The sequence below is a fragment of the Pongo abelii genome, chromosome X (genome assembly GCF_028885655.2).
Source record: "Pongo abelii isolate AG06213 chromosome X, NHGRI_mPonAbe1-v2.0_pri, whole genome shotgun sequence".
Taxonomy (NCBI): Eukaryota; Metazoa; Chordata; class Mammalia; order Primates; family Hominidae; genus Pongo; species Pongo abelii.
Genome location: NC_072008.2, coordinates 65,730,825 through 65,748,709, shown reverse-complemented (window position 1 = coordinate 65,748,709; position 17,885 = coordinate 65,730,825).

Below are 17,885 nucleotides of genomic sequence, written 5' to 3'. Positions count from 1 at the left end.
TGAAGTGTGCATTCAACTCAGAGATAAGCCTTCCTTTTGATAGAGCAGTTTTGAAACTCTGTTTTTGCAGAATCTGCAAGTGGATAGTTGGAGCCCTTTCAGGCCTTCGTTGGAAACGGGAATATCTTCACATAAAAACTAAAGGGAAGCGTTCTGTGAAACTGCTTTGTGTAGTAAGAATCCAACTCACAGAGTTGAACACTTCTTTAGAAAGAGCAGTTTTGAAACACTCTTTTTGTGGAATCTGCAATTGTTCATTAGGAGCGCTTTGAGGCCTAAGGTGTAAGACTTAATACCTTCACATAATATCCAGACACAAGCATTCTCTGAAAGTTCTTTATGATGTGTGCTTTCAACTCACAGTGTTCAACCTTTCTTTTGAAAGAGCAGTTTTGAAACACTCTTTTTAAAGTTTCTGCAAGTGGATATTTGGAGCTCTTTCAGGCCTTCGTTGGAAACGTGAATATCTTCACATAAAAACTGGACAGAAGCATTCTCAGAAACGGCTTTGTGTTGTGTGCACTCAACACACAGAGTTGAACCCTGCTTTTGAAAGAGCACTTTAGAAACACTCTCTTGGCAGAATTTACAAGTGTTCATTTGGAGCGCTTTGAAGCTTACGATGGAAAAGGAAACAACTTCACATAAAAACTAAACAGAAGCATTCTAAGAAACAGTTTTCTGATGTGTGCATTCAACTAACAGAGTGGAACCTTCCGTTGGATAGAGCAGCTTTATAACAGTGTAGTTGCAGAAACTGCAAGAGGATATTTGGAGCTCTTTGGAGCGTTCGCTGGAAACGGGACTATCTTCACAAAAACGAGACAGAAGTGTTCTCTGAAACTGCTTTGTGTTGTATGCATTCAACTCACACAGGTGAACCTTTTTTTTGATAGAGCAGTTTGAAACACTCCTTTTGTAGAATCTGCAAGTGTTCATTCGGTGCTCTTTGAGGCCTCTGGTGGAATAGGAAATATCTTCACATAAAACCTAGACAGAAGCATTCTTTGAAACTTCTTTATGATGTGTGCATTCAACTCACAGAGTTGAACCTTCCTTTTCATGGAGCAGTTTGGAAAGAGTCTTTCTGCAGCATCTGCAGGTGGATATTTGGTGCTCTTTCAGGCTTTCGTTAGAAACGGGAATATCTTCCCATAAAAACTGGACAGAAGCATTCTCACAAACTGCTTTGTGATGTGTGTGTTCAACTCACAGAGTTGAGCCTTTCCTTTGCTAGAGCAGTTTTGAAACACTCTTTTTGTAGAATCTGCAAGTGTTCATTTGGAGCGCTTTGAGGCCTATGGTGGAAAAGGAAATATCTTCACATAGAAACCAGACAGAAGCATTCTCAGAAACCTCTTTATGATGTGTGCATTCAACTCAGAGAGATAAGCCTTCCTTTTGATAGAGCAGTTTTGAAACTCTGTTTTTGCAGAATCTGCAAGTGGATAGTTGGTGCCCTTTCAGGCCTTCGTTGGAAACGGGAATATGTTCACATAAAAACTAAACAGAAGCGTTCTGTGAAACTGCTTTGTGTAGTAAGAATCCAACTCACAGAGTTGAACACTTCTTTAGAAAGAGCCGTTTTGAAACACTCTTTTTGTGGAATCTGCAATTGTTCATTAGGAGCGCTTTGAGGCCTATAGTGTAAGACTTAATACCTTCACATAATATCAAGACACAAGCATTCTCTGAAAGTTCTTTATGATGTGTGCTTTCAACTCACAGTGTTCAACCTTTCTTTTGAAAGAGCAGTTTTGTAACACTCTTTTTAAAGTTTCTGCAAGTGGATATTTGGAGCTCTTTCAGGCCTTCGTTGGAAACGTGAATATCTTCACATAAAAACTGGACAGAAGCATTCTCAGAAACGGCTTTGTGTTGTGTGCACTCAACACACAGAGTTGAACCCTGCTTTTGATAGAGCACTTTAGAAACACTCTCTTGGCAGAATTTACAAGTGTTCATTTGGAGCGCTTTGAAGCTTACGATGGAAAAGGAAACAACTTCACATAAAAACTAAACAGAAGCATTCTAAGAAACAGTTTTCTGATGTGTGCATTCAACTAACAGAGTGGAACCTTCCGTTGGATAGAGCAGCTTTATAACAGTGTATTTGCAGAAACTGCAAGAGGATATTTGGAGCTCTTTGAAGCGTTCGTTGGAAACGGGACTATCTTCACAAAAACGAGACAGAAGTGTTTTCTGAAACTGCTTTGTGTTGTATGCATTCAACTCACACAGGTGAACCTTTCTTTTGATAGAGCAGTTTGAAACACTCTTTTTGTAGAATCTGCAAGTGTTCATTCGGTGCTCTTTGAGGCCTCTGGTGGAATAGGAAATATCTTCACATAAAACCTAGACAGAAGCATTCTTTGAAACTTCTTTATGATGTGTGCATTCAACTCACAGAGTTGAACCTTCCTTTTCATGGAACAGTTTGGAAAGAGTCTTTCTGCAGCATCTGCAATTGGATATTTGGTGCTCTTTCAGGCTTTCGGTAGAAACGGGAATATCTTCCAATAAAAACTGGACAGAAGCATTCTCACAAACTGCTTAGTGATGTGTGTGTTCAACTCACAGAGTTGAGCCTTTCCTTTGCTAGAGCAGCTTTGAAACACTCTTTTTGTAGAATCTGCAAGTGTTCATTTGGAGCGCTTTGAGGCCTATGGTGGAAAAGGAAATATCTTCACATAGAAACCAGACAGAAGCATTCTCAGAAACCTCTTTATGATGTGTGCATTCAACTCAGAGAGATAAGCCTTCCTTTTGATAGAGCAGTTTTGAAACTCTGTTTTTGCAGAATCTGCAAGTGGATAGTTGGAGCCCTTTCAGGCCTTCATTGGAAACGGGAATATCTTCACATAAAAACTAAAGAGAAGCGTTCTGTGAAACTGCTTTGTGTAGTAAGAATCCAACTCACAGAGTTGAACACTTCTTTAGAAAGAGCAGTTTTGAAACACTCTTTTTGTGGAATCTGCAATTGTTCATTAGGAGCGCTTTGAGGCCTATGGTGTAAGACTTAATACCTTCACATAATATCCAGACACAAGCATTCTCTGAAAGTTCTTTATGATGTGTGCTTTCAACTCACAGTGTTCAACCTTTCTTTTGAAAGAGCAGTTTTGAAAGACTCTTTTTAAAGTTTCTGCAAGTGGATATTTGGAGCTCTTTCAGGCCTTCGTTGGAAACGTGAATATCTTCACATAAAAACTGGACAGAAGCATTCTCAGAAACGGCTTTGTGTTGTGTGCACTCAACACACAGAGTTGAACCCTGCTTTTGAAAGAGCACTTTAGAAACACTCTCTTGGCAGAATTTACAAGTGTTCATTTGGAGCGCTTTGAAGCTTACGATGGAAAAGGAAACAACTTCACATAAAAACTAAACAGAAGCATTCTAAGAAACAGTTTTCTGATGTGTGCATTCAACTAACAGAGTGGAACCTTCCGTTGGATAGAGCAGCTTTATAACAGTGTCTTTGCAGAAACTGCAAGAGGATATTTAGAGCTCCTTGAAGCGTTCGTTGGAAACGGGACTATCTTCACAAAAACGAGACAGAAGTGTTCTGTGAAACTGCTTTGTGTTGTATGTATTCAACTCACACAGGTTATCCTTTTTTTTGATAGAGCAGTTTGAAACACTCTTTTTGTAGAATCTGCAAGTGTTCATTCGGTGCTCTTTGAGGCCTCTGGTGGAATAGGAAATATCTTCACATAAAACCAAGACGGAAGCATTCTTTGAAACTTCTTTATGATGTGTGCATTCAACTCACAGAGTTGAACCTTCCTTTTCATGGAACAGTTTGGAAAGAGTCTTTCTGCAGCATCTGCAATTGGATATTTGGTGCTCTTTCAGGCTTTCGGTAGAAACGGGAATATCTTCCCATAAAAACTGGACAGAAGCATTCTCACAAACTGCTTAGTGATGTGTGTGTTCAACTCACAGAGTTGAGCCTTTCCTTTGCTAGAGCAGCTTTGAAACACTCTTTTTGTAGAATCTGCAAGTGTTCATTTGGAGCGCTTTGAGGCCTATGGTGGAAAAGGAAATATCTTCACATAGAAACCAGACAGAAGCATTCTCAGAAACCTCTTTATGATGTGTGCATTCAACTCAGAGAGATAAGCCTTCCTTTTGATAGAGCAGTTTTGAAACTCTGTTTTTGCAGAATCTGCAAGTGGATAGTTGGAGCCCTTTCAGGCCTTCGTTGGAAACGGGAATATCTTCACATAAAAACTAAAGAGAAGCGTTCTGTGAAACTGCTTTGTGTAGTAAGAATCCAACTCACAGAGTTGAACACTTCTTTAGAAAGAGCAGTTTTGAAACACTCTTTTTGTGGAATCTGCAATTGTTCATTAGGAGCGCTTTGAGGCCTAAGGTGTAAGACTTAATACCTTCACATACTATCCAGACACAAGCATTCTCTGAAAGTTCTTTATGATGTGTGCTTTCAACTCACAGTGTTCAACCTTTCTTTTGAAGGAGCAGTTTTGAAACACTCTTTTTAAAGTTTCTGCAAGTGGATATTTGGAGCTCTTTCAGGCCTTCGTTGGAAACGTGAATATCTTCACATAAAAACTGGACAGAAGCATTCTCAGAAACGGCTTTGTGTTGTGTGCACTCAACACACAGAGCTGAACCCTGCTTTTGAAAGAGCACTTTAGAAACACTCTCTTGGCAGAATTTAGAAGTGTTCATTTGGAGCGCTTTGAAGCTTACGATGGAAAAGGAAACAACTTCACATAAAAACTAAACAGAAGCATTCTAAGAAACAGTTTTCTGATGTGTGCATTCAACTAACAGAGTGGAACCTTCCGTTGGATAGAGCAGCTTTATAACAGTGTAGTTGCAGAAACTGCAAGAGGATATTTGGAGCTCTTTGAAGCGTTCGCTGGAAACGGGACTATCTTCACAAAAACGAGACAGAAGTGTTCTCTGAAACTGCTTTGTGTTGTATGCATTCAACTCACACAGGTGAACCTTTTTTTTGATAGAGCAGTTTGAAACACTCCTTTTGTAGAATCTGCAAGTGTTCATTCGGTGCTCTTTGAGGCCTCTGGTGGAATAGGAAATATCTTCACATAAAACCTAGACAGAAGCATTCTTTGAAACTTCTTTATGATGTGTGCATTCAACTCACAGAGTTGAACCTTCCTTTTCATGGAGCAGTTTGGAAAGAGTCTTTCTGCAGCATCTGCAGGTGGATATTTGGTGCTCTTTCAGGCTTTCGTTAGAAACGGGAATATCTTCCCATAAAAACTGGACAGAAGCATTCTCACAAACTGCTTTGTGATGTGTGTGTTCAACTCACAGAGTTGAGCCTTTCCTTTGCTAGAGCAGTTTTGAAACACTCTTTTTGTAGAATCTGCAAGTGTTCATTTGGAGCGCTTTGAGGCCTATGGTGGAAAAGGAAATATCTTCACATAGAAACCAGACAGAAGCATTCTCAGAAACCTCTTTATGATGTGTGCATTCAACTCAGAGAGATAAGCCTTCCTTTTGATAGAGCAGTTTTGAAACTCTGTTTTTGCAGAATCTGCAAGTGGATAGTTGGTGCCCTTTCAGGCCTTCGTTGGAAACGGGAATATGTTCACATAAAAACTAAACAGAAGCGTTCTGTGAAACTGCTTTGTGTAGTAAGAATCCAACTCACAGAGTTGAACACTTCTTTAGAAAGAGCCGTTTTGAAACACTCTTTTTGTGGGATCTGCAATTGTTCATTAGGAGCGCTTTGAGGCCTATAGTGTAAGACTTAATACCTTCACATAATATCCAGACACAAGCATTCTCTGAAAGTTCTTTATGATGTGTGCTTTCAACTCACAGTGTTCAACCTTTCTTTTGAAAGAGCAGTTTTGTAACACTCTTTTTAAAGTTTCTGCAAGTGGATATTTGGAGCTCTTTCAGGCCTTCGTTGGAAACGTGAATATCTTCACATAAAAACTGGACAGAAGCATTCTCAGAAACGGCTTTGTGTTGTGTGCACTCAACACACAGAGTTGAACCCTGCTTTTGATAGAGCACTTTAGAAACACTCTCTTGGCAGAATTTACAAGTGTTCATTTGGAGCGCTTTGAAGCTTACGATGGAAAAGGAAACAACTTCACATAAAAACTAAACAGAAGCATTCTAAGAAACAGTTTTCTGATGTGTGCATTCAACTAACAGAGTGGAACCTTCCGTTGGATAGAGCAGCTTTATAACAGTGTATTTGCAGAAACTGCAAGAGGATATTTGGAGCTCTTTGAAGCGTTCGTTGGAAACGGGACTATCTTCACAAAAACGAGACAGAAGTGTTCTCTGAAAATGCTTTGTGTTGTATGCATTCAACTCACACAGGTGAACCTTTCTTTTGATAGAGCAGTTTGAAACACTCTTTTTGTAGAATCTGCAAGTGTTCATTCGGTGCTCTTTGAGGCCTCTGGTGGAATAGGGAATATCTTCACATAAAACCTAGACAGAAGCATTCTTTGAAACTTCTTTATGATGTGTGCATTCAACTCACAGAGTTGAACCTTCCTTTTCATGGAACAGTTTGGAAAGAGTCTTTCTGCAGCATCTGCAAGTGGATATTTTGTGCTCTTTCAGGCTTTCGTTAGAAACGGGAATATCTTCCCATAAAAACTGGACAGAAGCATTCTCACAAACTGCTTTGTGATGTGTGTGTTCAACTCACAGAGTTGAGCCTTTCCTTTGCTAGAGCAGCTTTGAAACACTCTTTTTGTAGAATCTGCAAGTGTTCATTTGGAGCGCTTTGAGGCCTATGGTGGAAAAGGAAATATCTTCACATAGAAACCAGACAGAAGCATTCTCAGAAACCTCTTTATGATGTGTGCATTCAACTCAGAGAGATAAGCCTTCCTTTTGATAGAGCAGTTTTGAAACTCTGTTTTTGCAGAATCTGCAAGTGGATAGTTGGAGCCCTTTCAGGCCTTCATTGGAAACGGGAATATCTTCACATAAAAACTAAAGAGAAGCGTTCTGTGAAACTGCTTTGTGTAGTAAGAATCCAACTCACAGAGTTGAACACTTCTTTAGAAAGAGCAGTTTTGAAACACTCTTTTTGTGGAATCTGCAATTGTTCATTAGGAGCGCTTTGAGGCCTATGGTGTAAGACTTAATACCTTCACATAATATCCAGACACAAGCATTCTCTGAAAGTTCTTTATGATGTGTGCTTTCAACTCACAGTGTTCAACCTTTCTTTTGAAAGAGCAGTTTTGAAAGACTCTTTTTAAAGTTTCTGCAAGTGGATATTTGGAGCTCTTTTAGGCCTTCGTTGGAAACGTGAATATCTTCACATAAAAACTGGACAGAAGCATTCTCAGAAACGGCTTTGTGTTGTGTGCACTCAACACACAGAGTTGAACCCTGCTTTTGAAAGAGCACTTTAGAAACACTGTCTTGGCAGAATTTACAAGTGTTCATTTGGAGCGCTTTGAAGCTTACGATGGAAAAGGAAACAACTTCACATAAAAACTAAACAGAAGCATTCTAAGAAACAGTTTTCTGATGTGTGCATTTAACTAACAGAGTGGAACCTTCCGTTGGATAGAGCAGCTTTATAACAGTGTATTTGCAGAAACTGCAAGAGGATATTTGGAGCTCTTTGAAGCGTTTGTTGGAAACGGGACTATCTCCACAAAAATGAGACAGAAGTGTTCTCTGAAACTGCTTTGTGTTGTATGCATTCAACTCACACAGTTGAACCTTTCTTTTGATAGAGCAGTTTGAAACACTCTTTTTGTAGAATCTGCAAGTGTTCATTCGGTGCTCTTTGAGGCCTCTGGTGGAATAGGAAATATCTTCACATAAAACCTAGACGGAAGCATTCTTTGAAACTTCTTTATGATGTGTGCATTCAACTCACAGAGTTGAACCTTCCTTTTCATGGAACAGTTTGGAAAGAGTCTTTCTGCAGCATCTGCAATTGGATATTTGGTGCTCTTTCAGGCTTTCGGTAGAAACGGGAATATCTTCCCATAAAAACTGGACAGAAGCATTCTCACAAACTGCTTAGTGATGTGTGTGTTCAACTCACAGAGTTGAGCCTTTCCTTTGCTAGAGCAGCTTTGAAACACTCTTTTTGTAGAATCTGCAAGTGTTCATTTGGAGCGCTTTGAGGCCTATGGTGGAAAAGGAAATATCTTCACATAGAAACCAGACAGAAGCATTCTCAGAAACCTCTTTATGATGTGTGCATTCAACTCAGAGAGATAAGCCTTCCTTTTGATAGAGCAGTTTTGAAACTCTGTTTTTGCAGAATCTGCAAGTGGATAGTTGGAGCCCTTTCAGGCCTTCATTGGAAACGGGAATATCTTCACATAAAAACTAAAGAGAAGCGTTCTGTGAAACTGCTTTGTGTAGTAAGAATCCAACTCACAGAGTTGAACACTTCTTTAGAAAGAGCAGTTTTGAAACACTCTTTTTGTGGAATCTGCAATTGTTCATTAGGAGCGCTTTGAGGCCTATGGTGTAAGACTTAATACCTTCACATAATATCCAGACACAAGCATTCTCTGAAAGTTCTTTATGATGTGTGCTTTCAACTCACAGTGTTCAACCTTTCTTTTGAAAGAGCAGTTTTGAAAGACTCTTTTTAAAGTTTCTGCAAGTGGATATTTGGAGGTCTTACAGGCCTTCGTTGGAAACGTGAATATCTTCACATAAAAACTGGACAGAAGCATTCTCAGAAACGGCTTTGTGTTGTGTGCACTCAACACACAGAGTTGAACCCTGCTTTTGAAAGAGCACTTTAGAAACACTCTCTTGGCAGAATTTACAAGTGTTCATTTGGAGCGCTTTGAAGCTTACGATGGAAAAGGAAACAACTTCACATAAAAACTAAACAGAAGCATTCTAAGAAACAGTTTTCTGATGTGTGCATTCAACTAACAGAGTGGAACCTTCCGTTGGATAGAGCAGCTTTATAACAGTGTCTTTGCAGAAACTGCAAGAGGATATTTAGAGCTCTTTGAAGCGTTCGTTGGAAACGGGACTATCTTCACAAAAACGAGACAGAAGTGTTCTGTGAAACTGCTTTGTGTTGTATGTATTCAACTCACACAGGTGATCCTTTTTTTTGATAGAGCAGTTTGAAACACTCTTTTTGTAGAATCTGCAAGTGTTCATTCGGTGCTCTTTGAGGCCTCTGGTGGAATAGGAAATATCTTCACATAAAACCAAGACGGAAGCATTCTTTGAAACTTCTTTATGATGTGTGCATTCAACTCACAGAGTTGAACCTTCCTTTTCATGGAACAGTTTGGAAAGAGTCTTTCTGCAGCATCTGCAATTGGATATTTGGTGCTCTTTCAGGCTTTCGGTAGAAACGGGAATATCTTCCCATAAAAACTGGACAGAAGCATTCTCACAAACTGCTTAGTGATGTGTGTGTTCAACTCACAGAGTTGAGCCTTTCCTTTGCTAGAGCAGCTTTGAAACACTCTTTTTGTAGAATCTGCAAGTGTTCATTTGGAGCGCTTTGAGGCCTATGGTGGAAAAGGAAATATCTTCACATAGAAACCAGACAGAAGCATTCTCAGAAACCTCTTTATGATGTGTGCATTCAACTCAGAGAGATAAGCCTTCCTTTTGATAGAGCAGTTTTGAAACTCTGTTTTTGCAGAATCTGCAAGTGGATAGTTGGAGCCCTTTCAGGCCTTCATTGGAAACGGGAATATCTTCACATAAAAACTAAAGAGAAGCGTTCTGTGAAACTGCTTTGTGTAGTAAGAATCCAACTCACAGAGTTGAACACTTCTTTAGAAAGAGCAGTTTTGAAACACTCTTTTTGTGGAATCTGCAATTGTTCATTAGGAGCGCTTTGAGGCCTATGGTGTAAGACTTAATACCTTCACATAATATCCAGACACAAGCATTCTCTGAAAGTTCTTTATGATGTGTGCTTTCAACTCACAGTGTTCAACCTTTCTTTTGAAAGAGCAGTTTTGAAAGACTCTTTTTAAAGTTTCTGCAAGTGGATATTTGGAGGTCTTACAGGCCTTCGTTGGAAACGTGAATATCTTCACATAAAAACTGGACAGAAGCATTCTCAGAAACGGCTTTGTGTTGTGTGCACTCAACACACAGAGTTGAACCCTGCTTTTGAAAGAGCACTTTAGAAACACTCTCTTGGCAGAATTTACAAGTGTTCATTTGGAGCGCTTTGAAGCTTACGATGGAAAAGGAAACAACTTCACATAAAAACTAAACAGAAGCATTCTAAGAAACAGTTTTCTGATGTGTGCATTCAACTAACAGAGTGGAACCTTCCGTTGGATAGAGCAGCTTTATAACAGTGTATTTGCAGAAACTGCAAGAGGATATTTGGAGCTCTATGAAGCGTTCGTTGGAAACGGGACTATCTTCACAAAAACGAGACAGAAGTGTTCTCTGAAACTGCTTTGTGTTGTATGCATTCAACTCACACAGGTGAACCTTTTTTTTGATAGAGCAGTTTGAAACACTCCTTTTGTAGAATCTGCAAGTGTTCATTCGGTGCTCTTTGAGGCCTCTGGTGGAATAGGAAATATCTTCACATAAAACCTAGACAGAAGCATTCTTTGAAACTTCTTTATGATGTGTGCATTCAACTCACAGAGTTGAACCTTCCTTTTCATGGAGCAGTTTGGAAAGAGTCTTTCTGCAGCATCTGCAAGTGGATATTTGGTGCTCTTTCACGCTTTCGTTAGAAACGGGAATATCTTCCCATAAAAACTGGACAGAAGCATTCTCACAAACTGCTTTGTGATGTGTGTGTTCAACTCACAGAGTTGAGCCTTTCCTTTGCTAGAGCAGTTTTGAAACACTCTTTTTGTAGAATCTGCAAGTGTTCATTTGGAGCGCTTTGAGGCCTATGGTGGAAAAGGAAATATCTTCACATAGAAACCAGACAGAAGCATTCTCAGAAACCTCTTTATGATGTGTGCATTCAACTCAGAGAGATAAGCCTTCCTTTTGATAGAGCAGTTTTGAAACTCTGTTTTTGCAGAATCTGCAAGTGGATAGTTGGTGCCCTTTCAGGCCTTCGTTGGAAACGGGAATATGTTCACATAAAAACTAAACAGAAGCGTTCTGTGAAACTGCTTTGTGTAGTAAGAATCCAACTCACAGAGTTGAACACTTCTTTAGAAAGAGCAGTTTTGAAACACTCTTTTTGTGGAATCTGCAATTGTTCATTAGGAGCGCTTTGAGGCCTATAGTGTAAGACTTAATACCTTCACATAATATCCAGACACAAGCATTCTCTGAAAGTTCTTTATGATGTGTGCTTTCAACTCACAGTGTTCAACCTTTCTTTTGAAAGAGCAGTTTTGTAACACTCTTTTTAAAGTTTCTGCAAGTGGATATTTGGAGCTCTTTCAGGCCTTCGTTGGAAACGTGAATATCTTCACATAAAAACTGGACAGAAGCATTCTCAGAAACGGCTTTGTGTTGTGTGCACTCAACACACAGAGTTGAACCCTGCTTTTGATAGAGCACTTTAGAAACACTCTCTTGGCAGAATTTACAAGTGTTCATTTGGAGCGCTTTGAAGCTTACGATGGAAAAGGAAACAACTTCACATAAAAACTAAACAGAAGCATTCTAAGAAACAGTTTTCTGATGTGTGCATTCAACTAACAGAGTGGAACCTTCCGTTGGATAGAGCAGCTTTATAACAGTGTATTTGCAGAAACTGCAAGAGGATATTTGGAGCTCTTTGAAGCGTTCGTTGGAAACGGGACTATCTTCACAAAAACGAGACAGAAGTGTTCTCTGAAACTGCTTTGTGTTGTATGCATTCAACTCACCCAGGTGAACCTTTCTTTTGATAGAGCAGTTTGAAACACTCTTTTTGTAGAATCTGCAAGTGTTCATTCGGTGCTCTTTGAGGCCTCTGGTGGAATAGGAAATATCTTCACATAAAACCTAGACAGAAGCATTCTTTGAAACTTCTTTATGATGTGTGCATTCAACTCACAGAGTTGAACCTTCCTTTTCATGGAACAGTTTGGAAAGAGTCTTTCTGCAGCATCTGCAAGTGGATATTTTGTGCTCTTTCAGGCTTTCGTTAGAAACGGGAATATCTTCCCATAAAAACTGGACAGAAGCATTCTCACAAACTGCTTTGTGATGTGTGTGTTCAACTCACAGAGTTGAGCCTTTCCTTTGCTAGAGCAGCTTTGAAACACTCTTTTTGTAGAATCTGCAAGTGTTCATTTGGAGCGCTTTGAGGCCTATGGTGCAAAAGGAAATATCTTCACATAGAAACCAGACAGAAGCATTCTCAGAAACCTCTTTATGATGTGTGCATTCAACTCAGAGAGATAAGCCTTCCTTTTGATAGAGCAGTTTTGAAACTCTGTTTTTGCAGAATCTGCAAGTGGATAGTTGGAGCCCTTTCAGGCCTTCATTGGAAACGGGAATATCTTCACATAAAAACTAAAGAGAAGCGTTCTGTGAAACTGCTTTGTGTAGTAAGAATCCAACTCACAGAGTTGAACACTTCTTTAGAAAGAGCAGTTTTGAAACACTCTTTTTGTGGAATCTGCAATTGTTCATTAGGAGCGCTTTGAGGCCTATGGTGTAAGACTTAATACCTTCACATAATATCCAGACACAAGCATTCTCTGAAAGTTCTTTATGATGTGTGCTTTCAACTCACAGTGTTCAACCTTTCTTTTGAAAGAGCAGTTTTGTAACACTCTTTTTAAAGTTTCTGCAAGTGGATATTTGGAGCTCTTTCAGGCCTTCGTTGGAAACGTGAATATCTTCACATAAAAACTGGACAGAAGCATTCTCAGAAACGGCTTTGTGTTGTGTGCACTCAACACACAGAGTTGAACCCTGCTTTTGATAGAGCACTTTAGAAACACTCTCTTGGCAGAATTTACAAGTGTTCATTTGGAGCGCTTTGAAGCTTACGATGGAAAAGGAAACAACTTCACATAAAAACTAAACAGAAGCATTCTAAGAAACAGTTTTCTGATGTATGCATTCAACTAACAGAGGGGAACCTTCCGTTGGATAGAGCAGCTTTATAACAGTGTATTTGCAGAAACTGCAAGAGGATATTTGGAGCTCTTTGAAGCGTTCGTTGGAAACGGGACTATCTTCACAAAAACGAGACAGAAGTGTTCTCTGAAACTGCTTTGTGTTGTATGCATTCAACTCACACAGGTGAACCTTTTTTTTGATAGAGCAGTTTGAAACACTCTTTTTGTAGAATCTGCAAGTGTTCATTCGGTGCTCTTTGAGGCCTCTGGTGGAATAGGAATTATCTTCACATAAAACCTAGACAGAAGCATTCTTTGAAACTTCTTTATGATGTGTGCATTCAACTCACAGAGTTGAACCTTCCTTTTCATGGAGCAGTTTGGAAAGAGTCTTTCTGCAGCATCTGCAATTGGATATTTGGTGCTCTTTCAGGCTTTCGTTAGAAACGGGAATATCTTCCCATAAAAACTGGACAGAAGCATTCTCACAAACTGCTTTGTGATGTGTGTGTTCAACTCAAAGAGTTGAGCCTTTCCTTTGCTAGAGCAGTTTTGAAACACTCTTTTTGTAGAATCTGCAAGTGTTCATTTGGAGCGCTTTGAGGACTATGGTGGAAAAGGAAATATCTTCACATAGAAACCAGACAGAAGCATTCTCAGAAACCTCTTTATGAAGTGTGCATTCAACTCAGAGATAAGCCTTCCTTTTGATAGAGCAGTTTTGAAACTCTGTTTTTGCAGAATCTGCAAGTGGATAGTTGGAGCCCTTTCAGGCCTTCGTTGGAAACGGGAATATCTTCACATAAAAACTAAACAGAAGCGTTCTGTGAAACTGCTTTGTGTAGTAAGAATCCAACTCACAGAGTTGAACACTTCTTTAGAAAGAGCAGTTTTGAAACACTCTTTTTGTGGAATCTGCAATTGTTCATTAGGAGCGCTTTGAGGCCTATGGTGTAAGACTTAATACCTTCACATAATATCCAGACACAAGCATTCTCTGAAAGTTCTTTATGATGTGTGCTTTCAACTCACAGTGTTCAACCTTTCTTTTGAAAGAGCAGTTTTGAAAGACTCTTTTTAAAGTTTCTGCAAGTGGATATTTGGAGGTCTTACAGGCCTTCGTTGGAAACGTGAATATCTTCACATAAAAACTGGACAGAAGCATTCTCAGAAACGGCTTTGTGTTGTGTGCACTCAACACACAGAGTTGAACCCTGCTTTTGAAAGAGCACTTTAGAAACACTCTCTTGGCAGAATTTACAAGTGTTCATTTGGAGCGCTTTGAAGCTTACGATGGAAAAGGAAACAACTTCACATAAAAACTAAACAGAAGCATTCTAAGAAACAGTTTTCTGATGTGTGCATTCAACTAACAGAGTGGAACCTTCCGTTGGATAGAGCAGCTTTATAACAGTGTATTTGCAGAAACTGCAAGAGGATATTTGGAGCTCTATGAAGCGTTCGTTGGAAACGGGACTATCTTCACAAAAACGAGACAGAAGTGTTCTCTGAAACTGCTTTGTGTTGTATGCATTCAACTCACACAGGTGAACCTTTTTTTTGATAGAGCAGTTTGAAACACTCCTTTTGTAGAATCTGCAAGTGTTCATTCGGTGCTCTTTGAGGCCTCTGGTGGAATAGGAAATATCTTCACATAAAACCTAGACAGAAGCATTCTTTGAAACTTCTTTATGATGTGTGCATTCAACTCACAGAGTTGAACCTTCCTTTTCATGGAGCAGTTTGGAAAGAGTCTTTCTGCAGCATCTGCAAGTGGATATTTGGTGCTCTTTCAGGCTTTCGTTAGAAACGGGAATATCTTCCCATAAAAACTGGACAGAAGCATTCTCACAAACTGCTTTGTGATGTGTGTGTTCAACTCACAGAGTTGAGCCTTTCCTTTGCTAGAGCAGTTTTGAAACACTCTTTTTGTAGAATCTGCAAGTGTTCATTTGGAGCGCTTTGAGGCCTATGGTGGAAAAGGAAATATCTTCACATAGAAACCAGACAGAAGCATTCTCAGAAACCTCTTTATGATGTGTGCATTCAACTCAGAGAGATAAGCCTTCCTTTTGATAGAGCAGCTTTGAAACTCTGTTTTTGCAGAATCTGCAAGTGGATAGTTGGTGCCCTTTCAGGCCTTCGTTGGAAACGGGAATATGTTCACATAAAAACTAAACAGAAGCGTTCTGTGAAACTGCTTTGTGTAGTAAGAATCCAACTCACAGAGTTGAACACTTCTTTAGAAAGAGCAGTTTTGAAACACTCTTTTTGTGGAATCTGCAATTGTTCATTAGGAGTGCTTTGAGGCCTATAGTGTAAGACTTAATACCTTCACATAATATCCAGACACAAGCATTCTCTGAAAGTTCTTTATGATGTGTGCTTTCAACTCACAGTGTTCAACCTTTCTTTTGAAAGAGCAGTTTTGAAACACTCTTTTTAAAGTTTCTGCAAGTGGATATTTGGAGCTCTTTCAGGCCTTCGTTGGAAACGTGAATATCTTCACATAAAAACTGGACAGAAGCATTCTCAGAAACGGCTTTGTGTTGTGTGCACTCAACACACAGAGTTGAACCCTGCTTTTGATAGAGCACTTTAGAAACACTCTCTTGGCAGAATTTACAAGTGGTCATTTGGAGCGCTTTGAAGCTTACGACGGAAAAGGAAACAACTTCACATAAAAACTAAACAGAAGCATTCTAAGAAACAGTTTTCTAATGTGTGCATTCAACTAACAGAGTGGAACCTTCCGTTGGATAGAGCAGCTTTATAACAGTGTATTTGCAGAAACTGCAAGAGGATATTTGGAGCTCTTTGAAGCGTTCGTTGGAAACGGGACTATCTTCACAAAAACGAGACAGAAGTGTTCTCTGAAACTGCTTTGTGTTGTATGCATTCAACTCACACAGGTGAACCTTTCTTTTGATAGAGCAGTTTGAAACACTCTTTTTGTAGAATCTGCAAGTGTTCATTCTGTGCTCTTTGAGGCCTCTGGTGGAATAGGAAATATCTTCACATAAAACCTAGACAGAAGCATTCTTTGAAACTTCTTTATGATGTGTGCATTCAACTCACAGAGTTGAACCTTCCTTTTCATGGAACAGTTTGGAAAGAGTCTTTCTGCAGCATCTGCAAGTGGATATTTTGTGCTCTTTCAGGCTTTCGTTAGAAACGGGAATATCTTCCCATAAAAACTGGACAGAAGCATTCTCACAAACTGCTTTGTGATGTGTGGGTTCAACTCACAGAGTTGAGCCTTTCCATTGCTAGAGCAGCTTTGTAACACTCTTTTTGTAGAATCTGCAAGTGTTCATTTGGAGCGCTTTGAGGCCTATGGTGGAAAAGGAAATATCTTCACATAGAAACCAGACGGAAGCATTCTCAGAAACCTCTTTATGATGTGTGCATTCAACTCAGAGAGATAAGCCTTCCTTTTGATAGAGCAGTTTTGAAACTCTGTTTTTGCAGAATCTGCAAGTGGATAGTTGGAGCCCTTTCAGGCCTTCATTGCAAACGGGAATATCTTCACATAAAAACTAAAGAGAAGCGTTCTGTGAAACTGCTTTGTGTAGTAAGAATCCAACTCACAGAGTTGAACACTTCTTTAGAAAGAGCAGTTTTGAAACACTCTTTTTGTGGAATCTGCAATTGTTCATTAGGAGCGCTTTGAGGCCTATGGTGTAAGACTTAATACCTTCACATAATATCCAGACACAAGCATTCTCTGAAAGTTCTTTATGATGTGTGCTTTCAACTCACAGTGTTCAACCTTTCTTTTGAAAGAGCAGTTTTGAAAGACTCTTTTTACAGTTTCTGCAAGTGGATATTTGGAGGTCTTACAGGCCTTCGTTGGAAACGTGAATATCTTCACATAAAAACTGGACAGAAGCATTCTCAGAAACGGCTTTGTGTTGTGTGCACTCAACACACAGAGTTGAACCCTGCTTTTGAAAGAGCACTTTAGAAACACTCTCTTGGCAGAATTTACAAGTGTTCATTTGGAGCGCTTTGAAGCTTACGATGGAAAAGGAAACAACTTCACATAAAAACTAAACAGAAGCATTCTAAGAAACAGTTTTCTGATGTGTGCATTCAACTAACAGAGTGGAACCTTCCGTTGGATAGAGCAGCTTTATAACAGTGTCTTTGCAGAAACTGCAAGAGGATATTTAGAGCTCTTTGAAGCGTTCGTTGGAAACGGGACTATCTTCACAAAAACGAGACAGAAGTGTTCTCTGAAACTGCTTTGTGTTGTATGCATTCAACTCACACAGGTGAACCTTTTTTTTGATAGAGCAGTTTGAAACACTCCTTTTGTAGAATCTGCAAGTGTTCATTCGGTGCTCTTTGAGGCCTCTGGTGGAATAGGAAATATCTTCACATAAAACCTAGACAGAAGCATTCTTTGAAACTTCTTTATGATGTGTGCATTCAACTCACAGAGTTGAACCTTCCTTTTCATGGAGCAGTTTGGAAAGAGTCTTTCTGCAGCATCTGCAAGTGGATATTTGGTGCTCTTTCAGGCTTTCGTTAGAAACGGGAATATCTTCCCATAAAAACTGGACAGAAGCATTCTCACAAACTGCTTTGTGATGTGTGTGTTCAACTCACAGAGTTGAGCCTTTCCTTTGCTAGAGCAGTTTTGAAACACTCTTTTTGTAGAATCTGCAAGTGTTCATTTGGAGCGCTTTGAGGCCTATGGTGGAAAAGGAAATATCTTCACATAGAAACCAGACAGAAGCATTCTCAGAAACCTCTTTATGATGTGTGCATTCAACTCAGAGAGATAAGCCTTCCTTTTGATAGAGCAGTTTTGAAACTCTGTTTTTGCAGAATCTGCAAGTGGATAGTTGGTGCCCTTTCAGGCCTTCGTTGGAAACGGGAATATGTTCACATAAAAACTAA